The sequence below is a fragment of the Microtus pennsylvanicus genome, chromosome 4 (genome assembly GCF_037038515.1).
Source record: "Microtus pennsylvanicus isolate mMicPen1 chromosome 4, mMicPen1.hap1, whole genome shotgun sequence".
Taxonomy (NCBI): Eukaryota; Metazoa; Chordata; class Mammalia; order Rodentia; family Cricetidae; genus Microtus; species Microtus pennsylvanicus.
In genome coordinates, this window is record NC_134582.1 from 20,497,248 (window position 1) to 20,517,023 (window position 19,776).

Below are 19,776 nucleotides of genomic sequence, written 5' to 3' on the forward strand. Positions count from 1 at the left end.
CCCCCCCCCCCAATGCACACACACACATACTGAGGTAGCTTCAAAACCCCAACAGGGGATTCTGGTCCATGCTAATGACTGAGAATGGCTCCCCCACACTTCAGCTTCAAAATATTTTGGGGGCAATAATTTCTCTGTGATCCCTTTCAGTCACATAGAGATTACTTCCTGTTTCACATCTAAATTTATCTTCTCAAAGCTTTGAAGGGCGGAGGCCTCAGTCTTCAAAAGTGTAAGCTACTGCGCTTACATGCCTTTGTGGGTAACAGCCCCAGGTGGGTCTCAGCAGAAGGGAAACCACGGAGGAGCTGAAGACACAGCTGGCATTGAGAAGGGGTTACCAGGGCCGGTTCTTGCTTTCCTCCCCTTGACCACCATTTAATCGCTGGACAATCCAAGATTCGGTCCAAGCAGGAGCACAGCATAGTCTGCCATTGTTGAGTTTTAAAGGTTAACTCCAGGGTCTAAGGAGTTGGGAACACTGTATAGTGGAGATGCGGAGAGTCTCATTTATTGGTCAAGATTAGTCCAGAAATTGTGCGAATAAAGAGCAAAAAAGGGTATAGGTCTCCAGGAGCTGAGAGCAGAGGAGGAATAAAAATGGCCCCAGATGACAGCGATTTAGAATTTGATGTTTATTTCAGGGGACTCAACAATTTTTATCAGGCTGTGATTTTTATCTTCTTTCTCTTGGCATTTGCCCAAGCTCACTGATGTCTACAGTATAGTAGATTTTAAAGCACCCACACTGTCACCCCCCACCTTCCTCCCAAGGGAAGGATTTCCTTTTGGACTGAACTTGCACTTCCTAGCATCAACCCAATGCCAGAATCTTTGTATGCTCTTACTTATGTGTGTTGTGTGTGTCAGTGTGTGGGTGCCTGCAGAGGCCAGGAAAGGGTAGCAGATCCTCAGGAATTGGAGTTACAGGTCCTTGTGGACTACCTGATGTGGGTGCTGGAAACTAACTATAGGTCTTCTGAAAGTGCAGCAAATACTCTGGACCATTAGCCACCTCTGCAGGCCCATTTTTGCACATTCTTTAAAGCTATGATGACTTTAGGTTGAGAAAATGGATTTTCTGTGTAGAAAATTTCCAAAGAATTTTATCGCTCTAAGTGATTTATATCCCTTAGTTTGACAATATTAATCAAATTATGCCTTCCTTTTTCTGGGTACCACTTTACAATTTACTTTATGAATTGTTTGTGCATTTGGATGTCTCTAAATTTTACAGTAGATTCCACTAATTGTCCTCTGGGAGAAAACTTTTTAATTTAATAAAATACAGATTTTTTTTATTTTTATTTTTGGAAGTAGCACTGAGTGTTCAGCGTCCTTCTGGTCCATCATCACCCGTCAGATCAGCTTAACCAGCAGTAACTCAGTTTCAGCCTAGCTGTCTCGGAGTTCTTCAACACAGACTGCCTAGTTCTGGTGACATAAGTAGTTTAAAGTGCTTCAAACCTGTTTGCCTCAAAAATGTTTGGGAGCAAGGCTATCCCTAGAACAGAAAGCACAGACTAAAACAAAAAAGCCCAAATGCTCCCAGCATCCCTAATTTGTGATTGCGCTGTGTCAGACTATACCCAATGCGACAGCATGGACTCTAAGCTATGGCTGCAAACTTTGGGTTTTCACCCTCTTATGTTTCCTCCCATTGTGGTTAGTATTTGGGAGGGGCTTTCCGGGTGCACACTCTTCAGTTTATTTCCAAAAATGTGTTGCATTGTTTTGCATGGGTGTATTTCCTACCTTGTGATACTTAGGTCTCAGAGAGCTGATATACTGTATAGGCATAGTCACATGATCACAGTTGGTTGCAGTGGTGAGGGAGGGCATCTCTATCAACAAGATACGTGGTAAAATGTAAACAGTGTAGAGTTTACCACTTGTCACACCCATTTGAAATGAGCAGTTTAGTAGCATAAAGCATAAATGATTAATATCTCCCATGTCCTGCCAATAGATTAGTGAGAGCCAAGAGGAGGGCAGTTAAGTTTCTACCATTTTCAAGCCTGCCCTGGGTTTGCTTCTGCAATGCCCTGACCTGAGTCTTCTGTTCATGGGGAGGCTCTGCCGACAGCTGGGTTCTCTCTGACCTGCATGTGAATGTAGACTTTGTCGCAGTCTCATTCTTAAGCCAGGAACAGTGATGACGGCCTTCTCCACTCACCTGCCGCCAAGATTACACCCAGCACTGACACTGTTGAGTGCAAACATTTCTGCTGTTTAAATCTAGTGGGCCTCCGTCACCCATGACAGTGAAAACCCCCATGACAGTGAAAACGCCCATGATGGATCCTTTGTGCTTCAAAGTGAGGGGAGGAGATGGGAACAGATCCAGGCAGATCATCATAGAGATTCACTATTATTGCCCCAAACCAAGAAGGTGTTTTTTGTTTCTTTTTCAAGACAGGGTTTCTCTGTGTGGCTTTGAAACCTGTTCTGGAACTCACTCTGTAGACCAGGCTGACCTCAAACTCACAGAGGTCTGCCTGTCTCTGCCTCCAGAGTGCTGGAATTAAAGGCATGTGCCACCATTGCCCAGCACCAACAAGGTTTTCAATCATACATAAGACATCAAATTGTGGCATGCCTTTAGGTGATTTCTGTAAGTATTTTTCCAGCATAACAGCTATGGTTGGTCTTACACTGTTTGGTTTGTTTATTTTTTGTTTGGTTTTTCTTTTTTTTAATTAGGATTTATTTTTATTTATGTGTCTGTGTGAGTGTATGCTGTGTGTGTGTGTGTGTGTGTGTGTGTGTGTGTGTGTGTGTGGTTCCTTCAAACACTGATAGCTCCCTAAAGCAAGAGACACCTAAGTAGCTGCAGCTTGTCCCAAGGATTCTGGCAGAACCTTTGCTCAGACATGTGATTGGTACCAAGCCTCAGCCAAGAATGTGTTCAGCAGGGGAGGGTATGACATCACTTCTGCCATCCTACACCAGCGTTCACAGACCTGCCCTGCCAGAAGACGAATACAAGCAGATAAGTTCCCCACGTACCAGTCCTAGCCCCAGATATGGGAGCAAAGAGCAGCTGAGAACCAAGTGGATTTGCTCTAAGTGTTCAGATTAGTTAGCGATCAACTCGGTCTCTACCCCAAAACCTCTGATGCCTTTGATCATGAGGACATCCACTACTTTGTGAAGCTGAGAAAATAGCAAACAGGATTCTGGGAAGAGGAATAAAAAAAACATCTGTAATAAAACTATATTTCTAACTGTACTCAGTAGGAGGGAAATCTCCCTATAGAAGAAATATTTTTTTTTTTTGCTTAAGCAGTGGTTCTCAGCCTTCCTAATGCTGTGACCCTTTAATATGGTTCCTTATGTTGTGCTGACCCCAATAATACAATTATTTTGCTGCTATTTCATAATTGTAATTTTGCTACTGTTATGAATCATAATGTACCTGATATGCAGGATATTTGATGTGAACCCTGAAAGGGTCACGATCCACACACAGGTCGGGCACTGCTGGTTTATAGCATCAGAAAAAGAGATCACTGAAACCTCTTTTCTTTTATTCTATATTGCTTTACTTGAGATGGTGCTAAATGTTTTACCATTTTATTTTTATGCACAAACTTGTAGTTTTTAATGTAATAAAAATGTATAGGCCTTACATTTCCTCTTCAAAATCTTACTTCTATCTTTCCCGAGTAAGCAGAAAATTCAGAGCAAATATCCTGGCTAAATAGGACTTAATTCCATGTTTTGTTTGTTTTATTGATTTTTATGAATCTATGCCCTTCAAAATCTGTTATTTAAACAAGAATTCTAGTATCTGTGGGCTGATGAGATGATTGACAAATCAAATGTGGTCAGACCTAATATATATATATATATATATATATATATATATATATATATATATATATACACACACACACACATATATATATCAGCTTCATACATTCATTTTACTTTCATCAGAATATAAATTGCACAAAGCAATGGGTTTCATTATAACATTTCCATAGCTCTTATATGTGTGCTGCCCTGCTCACCTGTTCTGTTTCTCATTCTTGTTCCTTCACCTCTCATATCCTGTTCTACTTCCCTGTTCTAGCCCATGGCAATAAACACCATGATAAAAAGCAATCTGGGGAGGAAAGGGTTCATTTCGTCTTATAGTTTACAGTCTATCATGGAGGGAAGTCGGGGTAGGAACTTGAAGTAGGACCCTGGAGGCAAGAACGGGAGCAGAGGCCATGAAGAATGCTGCTTACCAGTTTGCTCCCAATGCTGGACTAGCCTGCTTTTGTATAGGGCATAAGACCACCTTCTCTGGAGGGGACGCTGCCCAGAGTGGGCTGCTGCCCCCTTCATTGACCATCAATGAAGAACATACTTACAGGCCAGTCACATGGAGGCATTTCCCCAGTTGAGGGTCCTTTCATCCCAGATGACCCTAGCTGGTACCAAGCTGACAAAAAATCCACTATCCCCAATTCTACATGTGATAGAAAATACATGATATACATGATGCTTGTTGTGTTTCTTCTTTTCTAGTCGCTGTGATCAAAGAGCAGGCGAGAAGCAACCTGACCGAGGAATTACAGGGTGAGAGGACACAGCCCATCACAGTGAGGAAAGGCATGGCATCTGTACGTGAGGCAGCTGGTCACGTGACATCTGCAGTGGGGGTGGGGGGATGGCGAGGGGGGAAGCAGCAGGGAGGATGATAATGAATGTGATGCTTAGCTAGCCTTCTCCTGTTCATTCATCCCAGGACCCTGGTTCCCAGAATGGCGCTGCCCACATTCAGGTTTGTTTTCCAGCCTCAGTCAAACCTTCTGGAAATACCCTCGCCCACAGCCAGAGGTGTTTTTCTGCAGTGAGTTCTCAGTCCGTTCAAGTTGACAATGATTAACGATCATCACACTTGACTTTCTGAGACTGGCTTATCTTGCACAATGATCTCCAGTTCCATCCATTTTCCTGTAAGCAACATAATTTTAATTTCTTGAATGGGTGATTAAATAGTCCATTGTGCAAACATGCCACGTTTTCTTTATCCATTCATCTGTTGAGGAGCATGTAGGCTGATTCCTAATTAGCTCATTGTGAATTCTACTGCAGCAAACATGGGTTTGCAGATATCTATAGTATTACATTTATTTTTTTTTTTAGGAGATAAATACTAGGAGTTCAAGGAATTGGTCTTGAAATAAAAGTAAGCCTCAGAGTGAGTTTCAACTGTCTCACATAAGAACTCTTTCCTAACCACTTCATATTGCTCTATTGTGTTGGGCCATTTGTTCATTTTTGACTTTATTCTCTCCTGTTTTGTGTGTGTGACGTTCCTTTACTGTTATTGTTTTTAGTACATTTGTTTGTTTATGTATTTACTGTGTATATGTACATGTGTCTCAGCACACAGAGCGGTGGAGGACAACCTGTGGGAATTGGTCCTTCCTTTCTAGCAAGTGAGTCCTGGCATGGGACTGAGGTTGTCAAGCTTGGTGATAGTGCCTTTACCCACTGAGCCATCTCAATGGCCCGATTTATTTATTTGTCCCTATTATTAAGTTCTTCCTCTTTCTCTGGAACAGACCTTAGACTGAAAAGACCCAGGGATTTGGTTCTCCCTGTCCAGTCCCATGCCACGGGTGTGTTTGCAAAAGAGTGGTGTTACTTCAGGGCCTTTCGACTTTCAATATTTTTCTTCTCCTGTGTAGATAAAACTGAAGAACTGAACCCTCCAGCTGTGCAAGCCTGACATTCAATAGCTTCAGATTGTGGCTTTTTGTCTTGTGAACCTCTTCTGTCAATAACAGGGAGGCACACACTGTAACTTGCACCATCGCGTTGCTTTTGAGGAGCACAGGGCTCACCACAGAGGGAGGTTTCGGTCATGTCCCTTTCAAAGTCACCCACTTAGAGGTGCTAATTTTAGCCACGTCTGTCTCACAAGAGGTTTCCTTCTAACTAGTCAGTTTCCAGGTATCAAGCATTAAAATATTTTTGTAGTGAGGCAAGAAAACTTAAAAAAAGGATGTCTCTGGATTTTCCATGTCCTTTCTTGGGTCTAAACAAAATTCAAAGAAACACTCATACCAAAACTTCTTTGAAACAGGAATAATGGCTGACAAACTGCAGGACTAAGAGCACTTTCTATGGTTTCTCATGATCTTTTTCATTCATTTGTTTGTTCATTAATTAATTGATTAATTTAGAGATAGGGTGTTTCTATGTAGCCCTGACTGGCCCGAAACTCATTATATAGATCATGCTGGCCCCAAACTCACAGAGATCTGCTAATCTCTACCTCCTAACTGCTGAGATTAAAGGTATGTTGCTACCATGCCTGACTGTTTTTCAGACAAGGTCTCATATAGCCTAGGCTGGCATTAAACGCATTGTATTGCTGAGAATGGCCTCAAATTCCTCAGGGGAGGGGGAACTCCTGTCTTTTGTGTCTTCTGCTCAGAGAATTTCAGAGGGAGACTCAGTGTCATTTCTAAAGGGATAACACGTGAGATCTTATTTTCATCTCCCTCCCTTGGGGTTTCCTTATCATGACTTCCAAATGCCTGATTCCTTCTAGAGGAGAGCGATTAAATCAAGGTCCTGCACAGACTGTGCGAGAGCTGTCCTCTAGCAGCAGTCAGTGAAGGCTCATCTGGATCTCAACTCCCTAGGGCTGTATTTCATCAAGTCCCTTTGCCAGGGCCTCTCAGGCAAGCAGTGTCAACAAGTGTCGCACCTACTGCAGAAAACGGCCCTCAAGTTTCATCACAGTGATGCAAAAAAAAAAAAAAATATTCTCCAGCTTCAGCCGTGACCTAGTTCATTCAAGGGCAGGCAAAACATGCTCTCCTTCCAGAACTTGCTTGGACGCGGACTTTTCCCTCCTAAGAAGACATGAGTTTTTCTGAAACAGACCCAACTGCGCTTTGATTTGTTTGTGGATGAGACCCTGAATCTCAGTCCCTGTCAGGGGACAAGGACATAAAGACGTCCAATCAATGCTTCACGTACGGCCAGGGGACCCCGACAGCAAGCCAGCCCTCCAATAACATCTCTTGGATAAACAGAATTGAAAAGTAAGTATGGAGACTTTCAGTTTTTAACAAGGCTTGGCTGTCCTTTAAATATCACTGTAGACATTTTCTATAACAGAGAACAAAGGCAGGCTGTCTCCTTTTGAGACAGACCGAGGCTGGAGGGGATATTGCGGTGTATCAGGCTTTAACGTGGCCAAATGTTCAAGGTCTTGTGTCAAGTCGCCTCTGACCTCTATGAAACTTGGGAACATTTTAAAATGTTTGTTTATTTTGGCTTGCCAGTGATTAAAATCATTCCTTTCTCACCACCCCTGTCTTAACAGTTAGAACAACAAACATAAAAAACGACCCAAAGGACCGATTTGTAAATGAAGATCATGTCCACTGTAAACTTGAGGAATCAAGGCAAATATTTACTTGATACTAGTCCTGGGCATTTAAATATTTTGTTCAAATATTATTCTTTTTGCTTGGGATTTTCTGAATGATTAGAAAATGTTAGCTTTCTAGGTGGGCAGCTTTCTTGTGCAATAATAGCTCAAGTTGCTGGAAAATCAGTGGGTATTTAAAAATGACTTATATAGACATTCACTGTCGCTAAAACAGATTTAAAAAATCCTCGAGATTAAAAAGTCAGCCCAAAAGGGAAATCATTAAAAAAAAAAAAGGATTCGTCATCATGTTACATTTTAGTAAATTTTAATAAGTACATTTAAACTTCAGAACTTCCAATTAAGGGTGTCAGTTACAGGCGTCTGACAGCCATTTAAAAATAGATCTAAGCAAGCCCAGCATTTCACCTGCTTCTGCTCAGATTATCTCCTTTCCACAGCTTCCTCCTCGTGCAAAGGTAGCCTTCTTTCAGTCAAGCCGGAACAGTGCTCTAAAGGCATGTAGTCTGATTAGACCAGCAGGCCAGGTAAGGGGAACGAGCGAGAGTTATGTGCTCTAGGGTTCGGCACTTAACCAAGAATCTGAGCAACCTTTTATAGCAGCCATTTAACACATCTTATATTAAAACCTGCGGATGGCCAATAAGCAGCTGCAGATACTGGAAGTCAGGATTTAAATACATTTTAAGTCTCAAAGTATACTGTCCTTTTCAAGTGTTTATCAAACACGGGATCAGAATTTGGGGGCATTTTTAGTAGAGTGGAGTTTGTATTCATAACAGGTTTGGAACAGCCCTGTGCACACTTACGTATAGATATTAGCATACGCAGGGAGGATGTGCCTGAGAGTTCCCTGATCTGCACGGCGCCGAGGAAGTCTTCAAGAAGAAAGGACGGGATCCAAAGCTCAATTTGGGATCTGCCTCTAACTCCAGCCCAGTTTTCTCACCTGTAAAATGAAGATAGCATCCATTTTAACAGGACTGATAGAGGCTGGGATGAGCCAAACACCTGCAGTATCCATGGCACCATAGTTTCTCAACAAAAGTAGGCTGTCTTCATTAAAAAGTAGTATTTTTTTTTTGCCGTTAAAAAGTCTCTTCCACAGTACTTCAGGATATGATCACAGGAACTATACAAAGTAATAGGAAAAACACTTCTTATTGATAGTGGCACAATGAAAAAATTAGATACTTCAAGAAAAACTCCGTGCTTGAAAACAATATGTCAAAACAACAACTTTTAAAAAGGATTCTACCCTAGGATATTTTGATGATTAATAAGAGAAAATATGATTTTTTAACTGAAGATCATATGCCTTTTTTGAGAGATTTTTTTAGATTGATTTTTATTGAGCTATATATTTTTCTCTGCTCCCCTCCCTTCCTCTCCCTTTCCCTTCAACCCTCTCCCAAAGTTCCCATGCTCCCAGTTTACTCAGGAGATCTTGTCTTTTTCTACTTCCCATGTAGATTAGATCCATGTATGTCTCTCTTAGGGTCCTCATTGTTATCTAGGTTCTCTGGGATTGTAAATTGTAGGCTATTTTTTCTTTATGTCTAAAAATCACTTTTGACTGAGTACATTTGATATTTGTCTTTCTGGGTCTGGGTTACCTCACTCAATATGATGTTTTCTAGATTCATCCATTTGCCTGCAAATTTCAAGATGTCATTATTTTTTTCTGCTGTGTAGTACTCCATTGTGTAAATGTACCATTTTCCTTATTCATTCTTTGGTTGAGAGGCATTTAGGTTGTTTCCAGGTTCTGGCTATGAAAAACAAAGCTGCTACGAACATAGTTGAACACATACCCTTGTGGTACGATTGCGCATCCTTTGGGTATATACCCAAAAGTGGTATTTCTGAGTCTTGAGGAAGGTTGTTTCCTAATTTTCTGAGTAATAGCCATACTGACATTCAATGGAGCTGTATCAGCTTGCACTCCCACCAGCAATGCAGGAGTGTTCCCTTTACCCCACAACCTATCCAGCATAAGTTGTCAGATGATATGTCTATTATCTTACAGGATAAGTAAAGATTTATCAGCATCATTTTAGAATATTTTTTAAAAAATATCTATCAGTACCATGTTAAAGTCCAAGTGTTAGGATAACCACAGGAATAGAAGGTAGGGTAAATCTACATGTACAAGCCAATATCTGTGGTTATTGTGGAAATTATGTAAAGTCAGGCAGGAGCCTAGCTTTCCTCAAAAATTATAGTTTGTCTTCACATTGATTAAACAGGCCAAGTAGAGCATGGAAGGAGAGATAGGAATTCTCTAAGGAGACATGTAGTTGGTAGAGTAGGACAGACCCCACACCTGAAGAGGCCATCATGGAAGCAGGGTGGTTTCTGGTCTATGGAGGCTCACAGTAGACCAGCGCTATGAACTCGGTAGGAGATAATGAGGCTCGAGAGTAGAGAGACAAGAATCTTGCCTAGGGCTCGTGGGACATCTGTATTGTCCCTTCCTTTTTTGAAATCATCTCAGGGTTTTTCCCCAGACAGATAAGAATATCTTGATGAATTCTTTGCCTGAGTCACTGGAAGGTCACAAACAGTCCTGTGGTTCTCAGCTTAAATCTGCCCAAAAGGAAAACTAGAAATGTACAATTATATAAGAAACGTGGGCGGGAGCAATTGTGCCGTCTATGACTGGCAATAAAGAAAGAAAAGAACACTAAAGAATGGTTAGGGTTGGGGAAATAGTTTAGTCAGTAAGAGTCGGTAAGGTGCTTGCCTTCCAAGCATAAGGAAATGAGCCTAATTCTCAGAATTTACAATTAAAAAAAAATCCAAGACAAACAAAAAACACAGGCATTATGGTGAGTGATGTCATCTTGATAAGGGTAGAGACAGGCAGATCCTGAGGTTCAGCAGCCAGCCTAGCCTGCTAGGTAAGCTATAGGCTGATGAAAGTTAGTGTCTCGAAAACAAAATAAAACAAAAAACAAACAAAAGTTAGGGTCACTAAGAAGGTTCAGTGGGTAGAGGTACCGGGTAGGCAACCTGAGTTCAGACCCTGGGACCCACATCGTAGAATGCGAGAACTGATTACCTTGAGCGGTCGGTTGATGTCCACATCCATGTCATAGCACACACATGCCCACCACCACCCGCACACAAATACGTAAAAGTAAAAACATAGCGCCAACAAGAAATCAAAGCCAACGTGGATGACATGTGGGGAACGACTACTGTTGTCTTAAGACCTGCACACATATTCGCATGCAACCCCTACAAGTACACCAGCACACATGGACACACACACACACATGCATACACACACACACAGAGTCTAGACCCCTTATTGGAGTTCCTTTAGATGCATACCTAACGAGGACGTCCTGGGCTTCGTGTCAAAACCTGGATGCCAAACTAACAGGACCCTCAGCTCTGGATAGCTCAGTCTGGGCACCATGCATTTACTACCCCAGCGTCAGACCCTCTGTGGTTGCTATGGTTTCATCACAGGGCACAGAGCTCTCCTTGATCTTCACTTGATCTTCAACCTGCTCTTAGATGACCAGGGTCATCTACTCCTCAACCCATAGCTTAAAGTGTTCTTGGGTCTAGTTGTTCTTCCAATTCCAAGCACACTAGAATCCAGACAACCTGTTAAATACCTGTTGTTGGACTTCACTGAAGAACCTCTGGTTCTGAAGGTCCCATAGATTCTTGTGTTGTCCATATTCTCAGGTGATGCTGATTGTTGTGATGCAGAAACCACTCTTTGGCTTGCAATTCCAATAGACAAACATGGTTTTCAGTCATTGGATTTGCTTTCTCAGAGATGCCAAGGTTATGGACATATTGTGTTAGAGCTTAAAATAATTCAAAGAAGATAGTCCAACCAGATACTCTGTAGGTAAAGAGTTCTCAGTCTAGTCGTGTGTGGGAGAGCAGTCCATCCTCTGGAAGGGGCTAGTTTTCTTCCAGTTGAGGGTATCAGGGAAGCCGTTAGAGGAAGCAAGCTCTTGTGTGTAAGTGATTCTAACTGGGTGGGATTTGAACAGGCAGCTATGGAAGATGTGTGACAGAAGCAAGGAACAATCACAAGGGCAGAAAAGGAATAGTTGATGTGGGAGTGTCATCTATCAATCTGTTGATTTCATTGGTTAAGCAATAAAGAAACTGCTTGGCCCTGATAGGTTAAAACATATGTGGGAGGAGTAAACAGAACAGAATGCTGGGAGGAAGAGGAAGTGAGCTCAGACTCGACAGCTCTGCTCTCTGGAGCAGAGATGCCATGCTGCCCGCTCCCGGGCAGACACACGTGATGAAGCTCCGACCCAGGATGGACGTAGGCTAGAATCTTCCCGGTAAGCGCACCTAGCTGTGCTACATAAAATATTAGAAATGGGCTAGTCCAGGTGCGAGAGTTAGCCTAGAAGAGGCTAGATAGAAATGGGCCAAGCAGTGATTAAAAGAATACAGTGTCCGTGTAATTTTTTCAGGGCATAAGCCAGCCAGGCGGCCGGGGTGCTGGGAACGCAGCTCCGCCGCTCCTATTACTACAAATAGTTATGGAATAAGATGAGTTTGGCTATACTTCCCAGTTTCCCCAGTGCTCTTTTAGGGAAGCATTCACTGGGTAAACCATCCAGCCTTAAATCTATTGCTTCTGTCTATAATTTGGTGATCTCCAGTCTGTTACTTCTGCCTAAAACTTGATTGTTATGTGATATCTGACACAAAATCTGGAATGTAGAGTAGGAATTTCAGGAACCAGGGTAAAGGAGGAGGAGGTGTGGATACTCCAATATGTCTTTGAAAAATAAGACAAGATTAGCCTACCGACCATCGGAACAACATGGGATTTATTGCTCATACAGTGGAAGAAAAGTCTAGGAGATGGGTCAGGACTCATCTTCTGTCTCTGCATTTCTGGAGGCTCAGCTTCTCTCTGTTTTGGTTTCAACCTCAAGCCGGCTTTCTCACAGTCTCAAGATAGATGCTTTTTGTCAAAAAAATTCACTCTGACATCTCCCCCCCATATCCCCAACCCACGCACGCTTTCTCTTTTGTGCTGAGGGCAGAATGAATGGCCTAAGCTCGGCATGGTTTGGATTGCCTCCTGCACTATCTTCTGGACCACGCACATGTGATCGGCTCAGACTTGGTTACTGAACTGATCAGCACCCAGGAAAGCCATGATCAGCTTAGACCAACCAGAGTTCACAGAGCATGCAAGGCGGGTCTGACCACACCAAGTCACCAGGAAGATGAGCGGTAGGAGAATCCAGGGGACAGCAATTAGTGACACACTGAAACAATGTTTGGAGAAAGGCCTCTGAAGGCATCCCATTACTTCCCTTGGTTTAGAGTTAATAGTATGCCTTAAAGCAGTGATTCTCAACCTGTGGGGGTCACATATCAGATATCTACATCATGATTCATAACAATGGCAAAATGACAGTAGCAATGAAAATAATTTTATGGTTGGGGTACTACAACATGAGAAATCATATTAAAGGGTTGCAGTGTTAGGAAGGTTGAGAAAGTCTTGGGATGAGACTGTTTTAAAGTACAGCCCAGGCAAATAAAAGTATTTTTCCACACAGCAATATTAACCATCAATGGAGAGTCCTTAGATGTAGTACTGTGCTCTGAAGAGTGCTAACTTCTATTTTAAAAGCATGTTTATTACATTTCATGTGTGTAAGTGTTTTGCCTGCATGTATGCATGTGCACCACATGCATTCCTCGGGCCTGTGGAGGTCAGAAGAGGCATCAGATCCCTTGGAACTATAGTTGCATATGGTTCTGAGTAGCTGTGAGGTGCCCAGCCATTTCTCCAGCCCCTGGAGCTCTTTACACGTTTGTTTTAGGTGTGACATTCTTTATCCCCAATGCATTTCTTGCTTCCTCTGATAGTGCTGCTTCAAGAAAAACTGGAATTTTCTAAAGGGCTTATGATTCAAGGTTTGCATAAGCCGGGTATGGTGGCATACACCTGTAATCCTGGCACTTAGGGTGTGGGAGACAGGAGGTTACTTCTAGGTCAAGTCTCACTGAGGGAGTCAGGGCAGAGGCTCAAAGTAGGAGTCTGAAGACAGGATACCTTGGTATCCCACACAGCATTACCTACAACCAGAGAACCATGGGAGATGCTGGTTAGTTGGCTCATTCTAAGCTCTTTACTAACTGAATTCCTCATAAATCTAATCATTGCTGTTATTCGTAACATATAACTTTAAATTGCTTCCCATTTCATAAATAATTCCTCCTGTTTAATTTAAATTGGAGTGGGGGTTGGTAGAGAGATGGCTCAGTGTTTAAGGGCACTGAATGCTCTCTCGGGAGACCTGGGTTTGATTCCTAACACACACATGGTGGCTCACCGCCATCTGCAACTCCAGTTCCAGGGAGATCCAATGTCTTCTTCATCTGGCCTCCATGGGCATCTGCTATACATTGTGGGCAGACAGACACGCAGGCAAAAACCACCTGTATACATAAGAGATATTACAAAAAGAATAATTGAAAACAAAATATCATCATGGCCTTTGCCTGAATCTAAGGTAGGGGCTGGCGAATTCAGGGTCAGTCTGGGTCAGTCTTGGCTACATACATACATGCATACACAAGTAGGTAAATATATAGATGATAGATAGGTAGGTAGGTAGGTAGGTAGATAGACAGACAGATAGATAAATCTGGAAAATAAGGCAAGTAGAAGCAGTCTAAGACACTCTTTGGCAAGGTTAGAGGCAGGTAGCAAGTAAGCAGGGAGGCCACCCCTCGCCATGTCACGTGTCCTTTCCATGCATGGCTCTTTTGCCTTTTGTCTCCATACTGACAGGGCCTTGGTTTTGGGTAATAAATTCAGGCTCAGTTCATTCTATCAAGAATCAGTCCTGTTCTTTAGTGTGTGGCAGTGAGCAAGTCTAAAGAGAAACTAATGTCCCAGGCTCTCCCCATGTCATCCCAAGTCCTAAATTCATCAGCATTTTCCTTCTCAGCCTTGTTTAAGTAAAGATTTCCCCAACAGCGTTGTCTTGGGGTTTGTTACAGTGGGTGTAGTAGGAGACTGGGTGGATGTGGAAAACAAGGGGAGCCAGACAGGAGGGCTTTTCTTTTACAGTGTTTCTTCTGAAGGGTCTTGCTGATGCAACTGGAGATTGTACGTAATGGTCTATGGCACTCAGCTTTCAATCAATTAAGAACTGTTAACTCACAAGAGTTGATCTCATTAGCCACAGGACAATGTTCCACCTGTGCATGTATGCATGCATGTCTCATGTGTGTGAATGTGCTTGTGTGTGAGTATGCTGTGTGTAAGTATGCTTGTGTGAGTGTGTTTGTGAGTGCGCCTCTCTGTGACTGTGCTTGTGTGAGAGACTGTTTGTGAGTGTGTGTATTTGTGTGTGTTGTTGGGAATTGAATCTAGGGTTAGACAAGTACTCCATGACTGAGTGATAGCCTCATCCCTCTTTGTACTTTGTACTTTATAGCAGGATCTCACCCTGCATCATCAGCTGACCTGGAACTTCCCATCCTCTCGCCTTGGGCTTGCCAGTAGGTGGATCTTAGACGCGCACCACTAAGGTGGGTTTGCTCTGTGCACTGCGAGCCTTCCTCTCTTCCCTGTCTTCTTCCTGCAGAGGCCAGGATAAGATGGGTGAATGTGTATCATTTGAATACATCAGTAAGAATATTCAAGAAGCCCAGATTCTTTCATTGAAAAGCTGTGTGACCTTGGGAAAGATACTTACCACATCTGTGTTTCTCAATATGAAATTAGGGAAGATACTAAGTTCTAATACATTTGACCTATTTTTAAAATCCCTCCATTAAAGAATTAAAAATGAGTTTAAATGGCAGAGGAGAAGCGAGGAGAGGAGAGGGAAAGGAGGGGAGAACCATTGAGAAAACTGTAGTTTACCGAAATTAAAAAAAAAAAATACAGTTAAAAAAAGCTAGAGAAAGCAGCCACTCCAAGCCCAGCATCCACACTGTCTTTAGCAGTGAACACACAAATACTGTCAAAGTTAAATTTTGTTATGTAAAACATGTAAATTCATTGTCCTTAAACAATATCATCATGTTCCCGAAAGTACTCAGGACAGCTAGCATATTACAGTTAGTGTATTTCTAACACATTAAATATACAAGCAAGCACATTAGAACACATTCATATTTTATTACTCTGTGGGTGGGTGTGTCTCGGTGTGTGCGTGCGCACACTTGTGTGCACGTGTTTATACTTGCCGATGCACATGGTGTGAGTAGTGGTCAGAGGGCAGCTTTGGTCGTTGTGCTTTCTACTTTTACAACGTGGGCTCTGAGTATCCAGCTCAGGTAGTCAGGCTTGGTGACAAGTCCCTTTATCCAATGAATCATCTTATCCCCTTGTCGGCCTCAGTTTTTTTTTTTTAATGAAGGGCTAGCGTACTTAATACTTCTATATTTCATTTTATTCAGTAATATATTTTGGAGATTACTTTGTGTCTATGTCATACAGAACTGCCTTAATTCCTTTTTAACATGCATTGCTGTTAAAGGATTCCATCAAGGGCTAGGGATGTAGCTGAGTTTTTAGTGTTTGTATATGTGTATGTATGTATGTGTATATGTATGTGTGTGTGGGTATGCTTATATGTGTATGTATATGTGCATGTATGTATACGTGTGCATATGTATACATATGTGCGTACATATGTGTTCATATGTGAGTATATGTGTATGCGCACACATATGTGTATTTGTAGGTGTATATGTGTGTAATTGTATGTATGTATGTGTATGTAAGTGTGTGTCTGTATATGTATACATTAACAAATATATATTTGTTGTCAATTAGTCTTCTTCCCACCAGCAGCCACTAATCGACCTTGTGTCCCTACTGTGTCCTTTGAATGTTTCCTATATAGAATAAAATACTGTACGTTTTTGGGTCTGACTTCTTTTGCTGAGTATGATTTGAGAGTGTTTTGAGGTTCATCCATGTCACACCATGAACATTCTTTGTTCCTCTCATTACTCAGTTGTATGACTATTCACCAGTTGGATATTCTGGTTGTTTCTAATTTTTGGTACTCTGACTAATTCTGCAAATGATGTTTGTGTGAAGCTTCTGTGTAGAAGGATGTCTTCACTTCTCTTGGCAAGGATTTCTAGGTGTAGAACTGCTAGCTCATTAGGTAGATTCGTGTTTAATTTTTTTAAAGAAGCTTAAATTGTTTTTCACAATGTTTTTACTGTTTTTACACTCCGCCAGGGAGACTCAGGGGCTGCTTCTGTTCTTTGCACGTCCTTACTGATATGCAGCCCTTCTGGCAGGGGTGTGGTGGCATCTCACTGGGACTCTGATTTGGGTCTCCCTAATGACTAAGGATGCTGAGCATCTTTTCACAGGTTTGTTTTCTTGTCTTTATTTTCTGTGTACAACTTAGCACCCTACCCAAAAGAGAGCATGACATTTGAGTGCCCGCTCACCTGGGCCCGTATCACACTGTGGTCCTGTCGCTTTCACAGCTGTCTGTGATGGACCAAAAAGCCAGCAATAACAACAACAACAACCCCTAAAACAAAGGACAAACAACAACATCCCCCCCAAACAACAACAAAAACCACCACCAAACCAAACCACCACCACAACAACAAAACCCCAAAAGACAAAACAACAATAAGAACAAAATCTGGACTTTTGCAAGTGTTTGAGATGCCTTCAAGAACCTGCCTATAGACTCATACTTTCTTTCTACCAATTTGAGTAAAAGACATTATTTTTGTAATTCTTCAGACATCAAGCCCAAAGCCACAAATATTAGACAATGCTTATACAGTGGTTGTTTTGCTATTCAGAAGACCTTTATAAAATGTGAATAGTACTATATTTCCACCATCTCTACCCTTCCCTCTTCCCCTCCAACTCCTTCCATGCCTCACCACTCCCTCCCCACCGCAAGTCACAATCTCTTGTTTAATTATTTGTGTGTATGTGTGTAAAACCTCTCAGGTGCTCATCTCTAAACATGTACATTATATGTACTTTTAAGAGCATAAACATATATATTTAGAATCTATACAATTAGAAGCCTGTATCAGTTTTTAAAAAGTAAAAAACTTGCCCTGAATCATACAGGAAAAAAAGGAAAGCAGGGAGAAATTGAAAATCTGATGTTCTTTTGGGCTAATATGCTTTTTTTTTTAAAGATTGATTTTGAAGCCCACCTATGACTTCCTCCACTAATGCCATTAATTCAGCATTAATTTGTCACCTCTAGCACCTTCAATACCGTTTGTCATCTCTAGCATAGAACAATAAATGTGTCATTCTCACCTTCAGAGAAGCCACGAAACATGAACCACAGCCCGACTTAACTGTCCCTTTCCTTCAGGGAACAGTCAGTGCCCAGTGTCTGAGACTCGTGGCAGCTAACCCAGCCTTGTGAGTCAAACATACTGACAGTGCTTTCACGTGTGGGGCAGAACTGGCAGGAAGTGGTCACCTATGGAGGAGTTGCAGCTCACACACGGGGGGTGGGGGGAGTTCCTCACCACCATTTCAGCTTTGTGAGCCCTTTCTTTCCATTCGACCCACAGCAGTGGTCCTAGGAATAAGAGTGGGAGGAAACTTGCTCTGCAAATTACTTTCCCAGTGAGGCTACTCCAGGAGACATGTTTATCTGTTAATTGGCATATCACTTTACAAAACAGCAGCACTGCGGTAACCCACAGCACAAAAGGAAACTCGTGAAAAAGCATTCTCGCTCGCTCGAGAGCCGCCAGATTACTATTATATCAGCTGCCCACGTAACAGTCTTAGGAGGCAGCCGATGTGGGCTCTGAGCCTTCTTCTGTTACCATTCCCGGCTGACAGACGAGGAAATAGGTTTGATACTTGGCCCAGGTAAGCCATAGAGCAGCATCTACATTGTTCCTGGTAGGCTAGGTTTGGTCCAGAAGCCTAGAATTTCTTCTGCTCAGGAGAGTATTTTCCAGCTGTGAGATCCCCCAGAATCACTGAGTAAGTCTTGTAGGAATGTGGAGAGTCAAGGTAGTCATCTTATTGCCCACAGTAGTTCCCAAGAAGTATTGCATACTGGCCTCAAAAGGTAATGACGTTCATCAGCATGCATTACAATGCAGACAGACTCGACAATATTATGCTAAGTGGAAGATTCTGATTGTACGAAGTATTCAGAAGAGGCCAGCCCACATAGAACCTAACAGAAATAGAACACAGCTTAGGGGTTGCTGAAGGCCGTGTGGACTAGGACTGGGCGTAAAGGTGGTGAGACGGGGAGATGTGAGGTTTCTTTTGGGGGTAATGGCGTATTCTAAAATTGATTGTGGTGATGATGGTTGCACAAGCCAGTTATAACGAAAGTCATGGAGTCATAACTTTTCAGTGGGTGAAGTGTGTGGTATATTAATTATCTCAGTACAGATGTGTCTAAACATCACCCTGGGTCAATAAGTCACAGCAGGTGTCCTTTCCAACTTGGAGTCACAGGTCTGTAGGTTTGCCAAACCTTGTTCCTTCCCTGCATGGAATTCGCTAGACTGTTGCAAAATACCATTAAAAAATGGGGCTCTGTGGAGGTAGCCCAGTAACAAGGGACTTCCTAGCATGTGCAGGCCCTGGGTTTGATCTCCAGCACTTCAAGGTGCAATTCAAGGTGAAAAAAATAAAAGTGCCTTAGATTTGCCCTTACCGTCATGTGTGTACCTTTGATTCTAACATTATCTTCTCAGTATTACTGAGCAATAGCAACTCTAACATCTTAAAAACACCTTTAAATAAAGGAAAACAAATCTCACCAGATGTGGTGGCACATGCCTTTAATCCCAGCACTCAGGAGGCAGAGACAAGTGGATCTTGGGAGTTCAAGACCAGCCTGGTCTACAGAGAGTGTTCTAGGACAAACAGAGCTGTTACACAGAGAAACACTGTCTCAAAACAAACAAACAAATAAATCTCAACCCAGTTTTATAGTTCCGGCTTCTACGACCGACTTGAACCTCCAGTGAGGAACAACTAAACTGTAGTTGAAGAGCTATTTCTTCTGCCTGTTCTGTAAAGGCAGGCCCTCCCAGCTGATTGTGGATGACACATCCCCACTGATTTTCTTGTTCTGTACTTATTCTGAACTATCATCACTGTAAGTCAACAATGCCCCTTGCCTCTCTGTCTCTATGTCTGTCTCTGTCTGTCTGTCTGTCTGTCTCTCTCTTCCTTCCCTCCTTCTCTCCTCTTTTTCTTGTTTCTGTCTTTCTATGTTAGGGATAAGGACCAGGGTCTCCCATGTGACAGGCAAGTATTCAACCAGTGAGTGACACTTTTGCCTTCAAGGTTTTTTAAAAAGGCATTTTCTTTCTCATAAAAAATGAGTTATAAGAATTTTCAA

General features: G+C 42.3%; 1 protein-coding gene and 1 long non-coding RNA gene across 7 annotated transcripts in view; one reads left to right on the forward strand and one right to left on the reverse strand.

The window, feature by feature from the left end:
• Positions 1-6,717: 6,717 nt before the first annotated feature.
• Positions 6,718-19,776, forward strand: part of Alpk2 (alpha kinase 2) — a 111,833-nt gene continuing 98,774 nt past the window's right edge. Inside the window, exons 1-2 of one of the 3 annotated variants that reach the window (XM_075968462.1) lie at positions 6,718-7,058; positions 14,875-14,968. The gene's annotated coding sequence lies outside the window, so the exon portion shown is untranslated. The remainder of the gene's footprint in view (positions 7,059-14,874; positions 14,969-19,776) is intronic. The other 2 variants (XM_075968463.1, XM_075968464.1) reach the window with 2 other exon arrangements.
• Positions 7,702-19,776, reverse strand: part of LOC142847632 (uncharacterized) — a 39,318-nt gene continuing 27,243 nt past the window's right edge. For 3 of the 4 annotated variants that reach the window (XR_012910269.1, XR_012910268.1, XR_012910266.1), the window contains exons 3-6: positions 14,904-15,018; positions 13,762-13,867; positions 11,044-13,504; positions 7,702-8,360 (exon numbers count right to left, since the gene is read on the reverse strand). This is a non-coding gene — a long non-coding RNA (uncharacterized LOC142847632). The remainder of the gene's footprint in view (positions 8,361-11,043; positions 13,505-13,761; positions 13,868-14,903; positions 15,019-19,776) is intronic. The other variant, XR_012910267.1, reaches the window with a different exon arrangement.